At 35.3% G+C, this 12,189-nt stretch overlaps 1 protein-coding gene across 3 annotated transcripts in view; it reads right to left on the bottom strand.

Annotated features, from left to right (window-relative positions):
- PPARG (peroxisome proliferator activated receptor gamma) overlaps window positions 1–12,189 on the bottom strand; it is a 135,411-nt gene that overhangs the window by 112,967 nt on the left and 10,255 nt on the right. The window lies entirely within an intron of this gene.

Below are 12,189 nucleotides of genomic sequence, written 5' to 3'. Positions count from 1 at the left end.
GTTGGAGAATCTTCCTATAGAGACGTGTACTAGATTAACGTCAGCTACTTTCCCAGTTCTATGACTGATCATGAGTTAAGGTCCTTTATCTCGTCTATCTTTTATGTCAAATTAATAATGACACCTACATTATCGTGTAGATTTAACAAAAACTAGATCTTAAAAGGATTAATAACCTCGAAAGATAGATGACTGAGTTATGCACAGCAAAGATGACATTTATTAAAATATAACCTAATTCTAGATGGTACATGGCTGTTTAGCCTAAGGTAAAAGTATCATCATGTGTCACAACCATCTAGGGACAGTAGATGCAGCACATTCTATGTGGAGCAGATTTTTAAAAAGAAGACCCAGAGAGCAGATTATCTAAGTAAATGTGCCAAAGGTCTTAGGATTCATATCCTTGGCTCTAATGAAGGGCTCAGGGATCCTAAATAGCTGTACATTCCATAAAGACAAAACAGCATCTCGTGCCAAAAGCCTTATCATCAGGGCCTAAGAGCCCCAACATCCAGATCCAACATTCTGCACAGTCTAACCTACACAAAATTCTAAACTTTTTTCCTTTTTTAATTCGGCACTTTTACAAATTTAGAATTTGCAAAAACTATTCTATTACCCACAGCATGGCATAAAAGTAGTGGATCAGGAATATAAAATGTTTTCCCATTTTGTTATTCCTAATATGAAAGAATATAAACTATAGCCAATGTATTTTGTTTGATTATTTGTTTGTTTCTCTAGCATTGTTGAATACTTCTGTTTGGAAACTGAAAATCTCTTAATGTGGACTCAATATCAATAATAAAGTAACAATTTTGCTTTCAAAATGGGACATATTCTTCTATAGAAAAGGGTAATCTCTCAGTATTTTAGACCTGTATGTTCTGTTTTCTGACTGTTGACCTCTATCATAGCAATCTACATAAACACTCTCTAATCTGTTAGTCAAAAATGAAAGGATTATCCACACCAAAACTGTTCATTATACAGAATATGCATAACACACGAGAAACAACTTTATCCCGAATGGATTACCACTTTTGATTTTTTTCTACATTTATGTCAACTAAAAAGGGCTTAAACATGTGAAAACAAAAGAAAAGAACATTAATAAAGAAAATCTGAACAAAATTTCTATCTGAAAAATTAAAGAATGTTGACTCCAGGTTAAGATTAAGTCATACTAGCTTTCCTTGACACTGGTCCCAGTTTTCCTTTGAAATACATATGAATTCATTAAGAAGTACACAAGAAGAAAGTCAAGATTTCTGGAAACTGTTATCTAATCCTAGCTTGTAGCCCTAAGAGCTGGATCAAACAGAAAAGTGGGCTGGCCCCTGTGACTTTCAGAGGCAGACAGAACTCTTAACCTTTCCCCAAACCCCTTCTCATCACCAAGATCAGCAATCTCCTTTCTGTATCCATTCAGAATTGCACTGTACCATAGAAGGTATAGTTTCCAGAGATAAAACATAGTATTTTATTTTATAAATAAATATACCATAAAACACTATTATATTAATATTAATATTATATAATAATAATATTACTAAAATAAATTATTTTTATTTAAATAATATAATTTTTTATCTAAATAATTTAAATTGATATATAAATAATAAAATAATAAAATAAGTTAGAAATATTTATTAATTATAATTCATATTTATTCATTATAAAATTAATTATATAAACTAAATTACATATACATAAACATACTAAAATGCTATAAAATATAGGATTTATTTTATTATTATAGGGCAGAAACAAGATCCATTCTGGGGGCAATATATATTATGGATTATAGTTCTTTCATGTTCTCCATCAGGTCAATTAAATACAGATTGGTTTATATTCATTAGATTATAAATCCTTCTACTCATCCCTATAAGCCAGAGAACTAGGCTGAAGATAACAGATAAGCCCCTCATATTTCAACAGAACCCACATCAGATAGGGGCTGTTTATATCTACTCATTCAACTTTTTATATCTGAGATAGGATTTTTATCAGAATCTAAGTAAATAATAATGCAGGCCAGAGGGCAGTTTACTCAGAATAATTTGTCTGAAATGATATAAATGGTAAAAGTTGACTTAAGAAATAGAAAAATAATTAACAATGGAAATCACTGAAAATTTATCAAAGAATTACTTCCCCCAAAAGCTCTGGGCCTAGATAACTTTACAGATCAATTTTTTCAAACTTTCAAAGAAGAGTTAATTTTCTTGCCACAAAACTCTTTCTAAGTAGAAAAAAATACAGTGACCAAATTAATTTTTCAAAAGTAGCATAATATTGATATTAAAACCTAATAAAGAACAGAGAAAAATACCAGTCCCACTTATTGATATTGATTTAAAATTATAGATAAAATGTTAATGAATAATTCAATAGTATACTAATTGAATAAACCAATAGTATACTAATTGATTAAACCACAATCAAGTCTGATTTATCTCAGAAAAGCAAAGAAGATTTACTCTTAGAATATCTATTAAATAACATGTCACAGCACTAGGTCAAAGAAACCACATGATTATCTCAAAAAACACAAAAAAATAAAATAAAATTCAACATCCATTCTTGACAATGTTTCTTTAGTAAACTGAAAACTTTAATAACAAGAATATTTACCTCAAACTTACAACCAACATCATCTTAATTGTGCAATACTATAGCAGCATTTCCCAAAATGTGTTCCACAGATAACTAGTTCTTTAAGATTTTCCAACAGAAAAAGTTCTATCACAAAATAAATTTGCATATGTTGTTCCTTTTTTGGAGATTAATAAAGTACATTAGCATTGTATACTCTGTAAGCCCTACAATTTGAAAAAAAAATCAACAATAACAATCTGCTTAACTATTTAACTCAATAGTTCTCAAACTTATTTGAACATTTGTTTCTTCACTTTCTACTATTTCACTCCTCAACCCACTTTACTGTGGTGTGCAAAAGTTACAATTTGTCTCCTTCTTGCTAAATGTATTAGACTTTTCTTTTTTTTTTCCCCCTTTTAAAAAGATTTTATTAAAGGTCTTTATAGCAACATCCAGACTCCAGATCCAGCTGCCAAGGAGACCCTGTTATGCTGTGGGTACTGGAGTTTTCTTGATTTTCATTCTATTTATCCAATAGTTGCTGGTAAATGTTTAACTACTGGCTCCCCTCGCAGGGAAAAATGCTCTGATTTGTAGTGTTTACCAATTTCTGTGGTGTAAATACTCCAACCGTGACTGATTTCAAGCTATCAGCGTGATGTCACTGAGAGCAGAGGTGGGAAGAGCCGGTGCAGTAGCACACAACACTATACAATATTTCCACCATACAGACACAATCAACCCGAACACCTCAACAATGTAATATTATTAGGAAGTGCTGCAGTGTGTGTTTATTACCTTTGTTTTTAACATAACTTGTTAAATTGTAAGTATATACAATTTAATTTTTAATAATGGCTGTGGATAACAGTCGGCTCACAAAAATCCTGAAAACTTAACAAGGGACTTTCCACAAGTCAGTCTGAGCTAGCTCCAGCCCACTGCTGTCTCTGCCTCTGCAGCATTTGATATTCTGTCCATCCTCTACTATTGAAACTGTCTCCTCACTTGGGTACCCAGAGACCAGTTTCTCCTGAATTCTTATCCTACCATATGACTACTATTTTAGTCCCTTTTCTTGGTACCTCTTCTTTTTGAGCTTTTCTACTTTACATGTTCTCAAAGTTCCTTCTTAGCTTCACTCTTACCCATAAACACATCTACTTCCTTATAGCTCCCAAATCTTTCTCTCTAACCACAACTCTTCTCTCAAGAGTTCTACATCTGTATTTCCAACATTTTGAACACCCTTACCTGAGGTTCTTCAGGAACCTCAAACTCAACATCACCCAAACTGACTCTGAAGAATTAAAGAAGAACAAGTCAACCTTGGCTATTCCTCATTCCCTGCAAGATTAAAAGGAATGCCATTGTTTACTCAGGTCTTTCAAAATACGTTAAAGGAGATTCAATTTATAACTACAAGCAACTCTTCTCCTACCCCTTTCTCCCCCTTCCCTTCAATTTTTTTCACACACCATACTCTCCAAAGTGTCTCCTTCACCAAAAGCCCTCCCACTAAACACTTTCTCTATTCCCAGCCCAGTAAACTCATAATCTCGCCATCTCCCTCTCCTCCCCAGCACTTTATTATGTATATCAACTTAAATCTCCTCCAGCTTTTCACGTGCAGTCCCTTTCTACTCATTCTCCAATACTTTATCACAAAAATCTAGGAAATGACCCTGTAAGATCACCTTTTCTAAGGCTAGGGAAGCGGGTGCTGTATTGTCAAATAAAAATTCTCTTTGGTGGACTGGCGGAAGGTGAAAGTATGTGAACACTCCCAAATGACTAATTTTTATCCCATCAAACTAAATACACGGGTCTGCCACTGCCCTTCGCAACCCACCCCCACAATAGCCTACTGATTCCTTTAGAGGCCAGACTCAAGACAGGCCAATTGCATCCTGCCCTAGATTTTTACAAGGGTCATGCAAAATTTGCTATTTAAATCGACCTCTATATCGTAGGATGACAAAATAAAATGACTTTATTTGAATTAAGAGGAATTTAAGAGAGAGAGAAAATGGAAATAAAGAATTATTCCTAACAATGGTTGGTTTTAAGTGAGGGTGGAGTTACTGAACGTAAGTGAAAGATTCGGGGCTCTAATTTACCTGTTACAAGAACAAGAATAAGTACTTTCAAGTTGCTAACCACTAACAAGGCACATAAACTGATTTGCAGTGAAACAGAACAACTACAAGTTTACATCTACCCCATGGTTACACCTGAATACAGTTATACTTGTGTAGATCTATTTGTTAAGTGTGGAATGGTGGTGGTGGGGTGCAGACATCTCATTCTCTGGCGAGTTAAATCCTGGAAAATGAGGTTCTTGTTAAAGAGTGCAAGACAAGGTGGCTGGGTTCAGGTTCCTTGGGTTCAAATCCTAGTTTTATCACCTGGCAGGTTGTTTTACCTCTCTCCATTTGTTTTTTCATCTGCAAAATAGAGTTAATACTGTATACCTTATATGGTTGTTGGAAGAATAAAATGAGATAATGTATGTAATGTGCTTAAAATAGAGCCTGACACAGATTAAGCACTCAATAAATATTAACTATTACTATCAATAGCTAGATTACTTTTTTGGTGCTTGAGATAACTAAGGAAGAGTCCTTTAGAAGGATGGTTAAATGACATTTTGGCTAAGGATTGAAACTGTGGAATAGACTAAAGGGTAGACTGAATGGAAAGAAAGAATTCCCTATGCAGGAAATTATATGGTTACATTTATAAATCCATCATAACTAAGTCATCCCAATGAGTAATAGTATTCCAAAAAGTCATGATAGCTATTTAGGATTAGGAAGCTGAATGAGACTGTAGGTTTAAAATAAAAAGCAACAATTATTTGTTGAGCATCTGATATTTGTTAGCAGTGTTATAGGCACTGGGGATAAAGAACGAACAGAAAAATATTCCAGCTATTGTGTAACTGCATATATGAATTTGTAACAAAAAAATTAGATGCTAAAGGATCATATGATATATCTGATATATCTGCCATTTGGGAAAAGAGATAGAAACTAAGGTTGTTAAAGACAATTAGGAGTCATTTCAACAAGCTACTCTGCTTTACTAGGATTTACCAGACAAGTTCTATTGACCCCCTTCTCCCAATTTGTGGATTAGTGATTAAATAATTTTTTAAAAAAACAATCAAAATCCATTTATAAGTAATAACCAATTTTATTTTGTCTCAGAAAGAGCAACATAAACATTTTGTTCACGTTAAATTCAGAATAAAAACATCCCTAATGTAAAGCATGGTAACTATAGTTGATAACATTGTATTGTATAATTGAAATTTGCTAGAGTGGAACTTAAATGTTCTGCACCCCCCTCAAAAAAAGATAAATATGTGAGGTGATAGATGTGTTAATTAACCAGAGGGAGGGAATCCTTTTACAATGTATGTATATCAAATCACCACGATGTACACTTTAAATATCTTACTATTTTATGTGTCAGTTATACCTCAATAAAGAAAAAAATTTCCTACTTCATCATTTGACTAGCAGATAAAAATACATTTCATTTCCATATTATAGTTAGAGACCTAACCAAAAACAGAGATATTAGCAATTGGGAAACAGGAAAAGGAAGAGAGCCATCAGAGGGAGAGAAATAGAGACAAAAGAAGGAAAAAAGAGAGAATACAGGAAACACTGGGAATGAAACAAAAAAGGTGAGAAACGGCGGGAATAAGAACTAGAGCTCGAGCAACAATTGAGAGGCATAAAGAAGGAAGGAGGCCGAGGAAAGGAAGGAAGAAGACAGAAAGGAGATGAGAGGCTCAGAAATCCAGATTAGTCAGGGGTAATAACTTTTTATGTTTAAACTCAGCTATTCACTTTTGATACAAGCATCAGAAGGAGTCATCATTGGTATTTTAAATATTGTGCAGAAATTAAGAAGCCACCAAAAGTATCTAGCCAAAAAGTTTTCACATTGGTATTACATATAAATGCTACCTGAAGGAAACTATCTTTGCTTTTCTCTAAACTCACGTTTTCCCTATGCCTGTGCCTATGCTCGTACTATTTTTCCATTTGAAATGCTTTGTCCACCATCACCCTACATTTGATGAACCATATTCAATAAATACTTATTGAGCACCTACTATATACCGGGCACTGTTCTAGGCACAATTCAAAATTTTACACATATTTTAATGAAAAGTATAAGCTGTTTTAATAATACACCATGAAAAGGGGCTATTTTAACAAAATATTCTGCTGGACTTGAAGTGAAATGAATTTTTTCTTCTGCAGCTAGCTTTTTCTTCACCTAGTACCATAAGCACCAAAACAATCCTTATGAAAATAATGTCCCTTAGTTAAATTGAAAGTACTCTAGAATTTCCCCACAAATATAGTGAGGATGTCACTCCTACAGGAGTCTAAGGCCTCCAGACTCTCCAAAGTGCAACTAATCTGTCATCATTCTAGCTGCTGTTGACAATTACAGTTTGAAGCTTGTAATAACTAAGCTAAATACATTCAATAATAAAAGTTATTTGAACTTTCCCGCACATTAAAATGGAATCCCAAAGACATTCCCCAAATGGGTAGTCATGCCTGGTCTTGTTCAACCACAACATTACATCACAAGAGCGAGAAAAAATGATTTAAAGATCAGCAGCATGACTGTGATTTACGTAACTCACTTCTGCAGAAATTTGCATTACTTGTGAAAAACATCACGTGGAAGAGGAACTTACTACAAACATTAAAATTGGAAATAAATGATGGCTGAGAAGGCATTAGAGGACAATTCTTTTTAAAGGAACTAACTGTGCAGATATGTTTAAAATCGAATTTGCATTCAAATTTAAGGAAATGTAGTTATAAATACTGATGAAATGGCCAGACACTTAGTATACACTGGTGTTCCAATACAGTCAATTATGAGTGAAATATGTTCTACTAAGTTGATATTATAAAATAGGGAATCACAATACTTTAAAGTTGAAAGGGACTTCATAAGTTACCTAATTCATTTCTCCTCTCAAACAAGACTTCTTGACAGATGGCCATTCAGATTCTGCATGAGTATCTCTACTGACAAAGCACTCACTTTCTCACAAGGCAGCCTTTCCCACTGCTGGACAACTGTAGTTATTAGAATTCTTTCCTTATTCCTAGCTGAAGTATGCCTCCCTTTAATTTCTAGCAACCCTTTGACAAAGGACTGTCTATGACACAGGAAGCTCCCTAGGGGAAGCGACCAGCGTGTCTTACTTACTGCCATAGTCCCAGCAGCTAGCACATGCGGCACTCAGTAAGTGAGCCATAAAAATGAGTAAATGCCTGATGACCGCCCTAAGGCTCAGGAACTAAGCCAAGTCAAATCATCCTTTAGGGTAGTGGTGCTCTAACTCTGAGGCAAAGGAACTTGTCTTTTCAATCCATTGTGGATACTTTTACAAAATGCAAAACCATGTGCTTGAACGTCATGACAATATAAAAGTTTTTAAACGTTTATCCTCAAATTTGTACTTATCTTGTGCCAAGTCAGTAACTAAGAGCCTGTGAGCAGCATCAGTCTGTAGACCACACTTTGAGTATCACTCACTGCTTTGGAACGTCTCACATTTTCCCTTCCTCTTCGTTCCTACAGGCCCTCCTCATGTCATGTCCAGATTTTGCGATAGCCTCCGAACCGCTTTCCCTGCACACCACTGCCAATTTAATCTTCTGATTAAATCATCCTACCCCTCAAGACCTGGAATCTCACCACTCCTTATAAGATAAAACCCACACTCCTTTGCCTGCATTCCAGACCCTTTCTCATCTGACCTAAAATCTACATCTCCAACCATATTTCTCACTACTCATGTATATGTACTATCCACTTCAAATGGACTGATCTCTCCAAAGTTCCCCCCAAATCCATGCTTACTCACTCTTCCAGGCTTTGTTTTTTGTTTTTTTTTTTGTGAGGAAGATCAGCCCTGAGCTAACATCCATGCTAATCCTCCTCTTTTTGCTGAGGAAGACTAGCTCTGAGCTAACATCTATTGCCAATCCTCCTACTTTTTTTTCCCCAAAGCCCCAGTAGATAGTTGTATGTCATAGCTGCACATCCTTCTAGTTGCTGTATGTGGGGCGCGGCCTCAGCATGGCCGGAGAAGCGGTGTGTCGGTGTGCGCCTGGGATCCGAACCCGGGCCGCCAGTAGCGGAGCACACGTACTTAACCGCTAAGCCACGGGGCCGGCCCTGGGCTTTGTTTTCTTATACTGGAAATTCTTTTCCCTGGCTCTTTGGCTATCCCAAGCCCTGATTTTTTTTTTTTTTTTTTGAGGTAAAATTCACAGAACATAAACCTAACTATTTTAAAGCATACAAGTCAGTGGCATTTAGTGTATTCTTAAAGTTGTGCAACCATCACCTCTATCTAGTTCCAAAACATTTTAATCACCTCAAAAGGAAATCCTGTACCCATTAAGTAGTTGCTCTCCCACCCCCTCCCCTAGGCCCTGGCAATCGCTAATCTGCTTTCTATCTCTATGGATTTGCTCCTTCTGGATATGTCACATTAACTTTGATTCCTTTCTTTGTTTCTTTTTCTGTATATTTTTTAGTTTGTTTTTTTAATAAGGTTACCCTGTCAGTCTCTGAACTTTCGAAGGCGAGTTCAACTCCTGCCCTCTCTACAAGGCTTCTCCTGGGTATACTCTCCAATCTATGCTGATCTTGCCTATCTCTGAGTTTTTGTAGCATTCATTTTCTGCCTTACTTATTTTAGCCCTACTCATATACTGCTCTGAATTGTTGGCTGTTTCAACTTTACCCCTTTTTGATTCATGTAGATTACAAACTCCTAGTTCTAGGAACTTTGGTGCCTCCCTTTGTGCCTAGAATATACTTGAACATGTGTGCGATTCACTGTGTCCAGCCATACACGAAAGAATAATAAGGGAACTGAAGTCTGGATCGTCAATGAGAGAAAGCTTCAAACCTGTTTCAGCTCTTTCTCCTTCTTTCTATCATGCTCTATCCTCTCTGCCATTCGGCTTCTCTCTCTTGGTGTTGTGTCTAGCAGGGCACTTTTTTGCCCTAGTAAGAGACGACCAGGTGTGGCTGCAGGAGGACAATGGCAGGGTGCCCAAGGGTGGAGAGGGTGCAGATTCCCTGCATTGATCTTTTATTATAGACTCCTACTTTCGTTCTACATCCACAAATGGAGGCCTTCCTAGTGGAGTGGGTGTGTAGAGTCACAAGGCCACATAAAAAAAAATTCATCTATTTGCTTTGCTTTTATATGTAAATCAGTTTCTTTGGTATTATGATTTGCTCATAAACCCATGTCTACTATGTAAAAGGAGAGTAACTGTTAAATAATTATGATGATAATACTTGTGATTCATATAGGAAATAGCTGAGCAATTCAATTATTTTATATAAACAAATTAATAGGCCCAAACTTGATAGCGTTTTATCTAACACTTAAGAAAAAGTTTGAAAGGGAACCAATTTTATTTTATGCATAAGTAATAAGTCTAAATAACATTTTGTATTGTACACCATTATGAACTTTTCTCCAGCTATAGTACTCAACAGAATTTGTTACAGTTGCCAGTGGAAGCCTCCAAACAAGAATGTAAAACAGTGCTGTGGCCCTTAGGCCATTTCAAAACCTGTTCTGACCGGAACAACTAAAAGATCCAACATAGAATGCTGGTCTATAATTAACATTTTTTTCCCTTTCATATCCCATTTTGCCCGCTTTAGAATAGTAAAATGAAAATCTCTTCTGGCATTAATTTCATACCATTACGTATCATAAAAAAATATTACATAAAATAGAAATTAACATTTTAAAGAGTAATTTAGGGAATTTCCTAAAAATGTGAATGGTGGTGCTGAAAATCTCATACAAGTGATACTGAAAAAGCACAAACTGCCCTCAAAATCAAATCAAGTGTAAAAGTATTTATGATAAAGTATTTATAAAGCACCCAGTCCCCTGGCTTATAGGCTGTGAATTAAGGAAGGTATGCAGTGCACATATATGTAAGAGGAATAAGAACTACAACAGTCATTCCTATCTTCTAGGAATTAACAATTCTGCTTGGTACACAGAACTTGTACATAAAAAGTATGAGACATGACAGCAAATAATCAGCAAACATAATGTATAATATAGAATAGGGAACGCATCAGACTACATCTCAGAGTAGATCTGCCTTTTAATTATGTTTTACCTCAGCTAAGATGAGTCTGCATTTTCTGAATTCAAAAGCTGGTGACCAGGGTAAATATTTCACACACATGTTGTAGGACAAAGGAAATCAACCTGACATTTAAAAACTTCATGTGCATAATGAAAACAAACTAATTGTGTCTATGTATTGTGCTCTCTTAGGATCCAAGATCATTCCAGGAGGCATAGTTGAATACAGAGCATGAATCGTGTGAACGCCTTAAAGATACAACCGTGCCGAAGGACATGCTATGTTCAATCACTTAGTTATCTTCTCAACTTTGACTGAGCTGAGGTTATCTGTCCGCCCAGTGCTAGATGCTGGTTCACCTACCCAGCCTGGTGTAGCCTCAAGACTGAAAAGCACCCGTCTCACCATCTTTAAGGCCATGTTACCAGGTGGGCACATTTTGTTTCCTGTGTGGATATCTAGTGCTGTCAAGTTAGTGGTCATTTGATAAATGTTTATGGAGTTTGAGGAATTGAACAAAGTAGTGAAATTTGCAAAATTTTAAAGATTCTGTTACATCTGCATTGAGTTGCACTCTAATATTCCATGTCACTCTATATATGCAAGAATTAATTCTATTTAACTTCATATAAATTCCTTCAAAATTTATTTTCCTTATTTTTTCCCAAAAGTTTCACGTTGTTCAGAATTTATTTCTCAGTGGTCAATAAGATATTTTCTCTCAATTTAAAAACAGAACTGAAACAGTAGTTAGACAATTTGATTGTGAATACAGAAATTGGAAATAGCTATAACTAATTTTAAACAGGATCTGGGTCTCCTTTTACTCAAATAATATATTCTTAATATGTAAAAGTTCTTAATAGGCTTTTAAAGGAAAGTAGCTAACTTTATTTCCCGGGGGGAAAAAAAAAGATTTTTAAATTTTAATGGGGTAGTCCCAGTGGACTTTGCTTTACATTTTTGTTAGGTGTAAATAATTTTTTTAAAGTAAAGTTATGAACTAAATTCATCTGGATAGTTAACCACTTAAATATATCCATTGTGAGAACATTATAAAACAAATAATCCTTCTGCAAAGTGAATAATCACCTTGTTATTTGGATTTTCAAGACTAGTAATATCTTATTAACAAAGGATGCATTCCTACCTCCTTTGTTAGTAACTTTATTACCGAGAGAAAAATAAAGTAATATAATAAATACATTATATATAATATACAATACATAATACATACATAAAACCTGAAATAATAGTAAGAGATCTAGAAAAAATATTCCCAGACACACTCAAAGACAGCCACCTGACTCCACGTTGGCCTAGCAAGGCTGCCTAGTCACAAGGCAAGGGCCAAGAGTATTGCCTCCTCTTAGTCATCAACTCTCCCTCT

This window comes from Ceratotherium simum, chromosome 5, assembly GCF_057802395.1.
Source record: "Ceratotherium simum simum isolate JZ-2026a chromosome 5, ASM5780239v1, whole genome shotgun sequence".
Lineage (NCBI taxonomy): Eukaryota > Metazoa > Chordata > Mammalia > Perissodactyla > Rhinocerotidae > Ceratotherium > Ceratotherium simum.
This window is presented reverse-complemented; position numbering and strand designations above follow the sequence as displayed.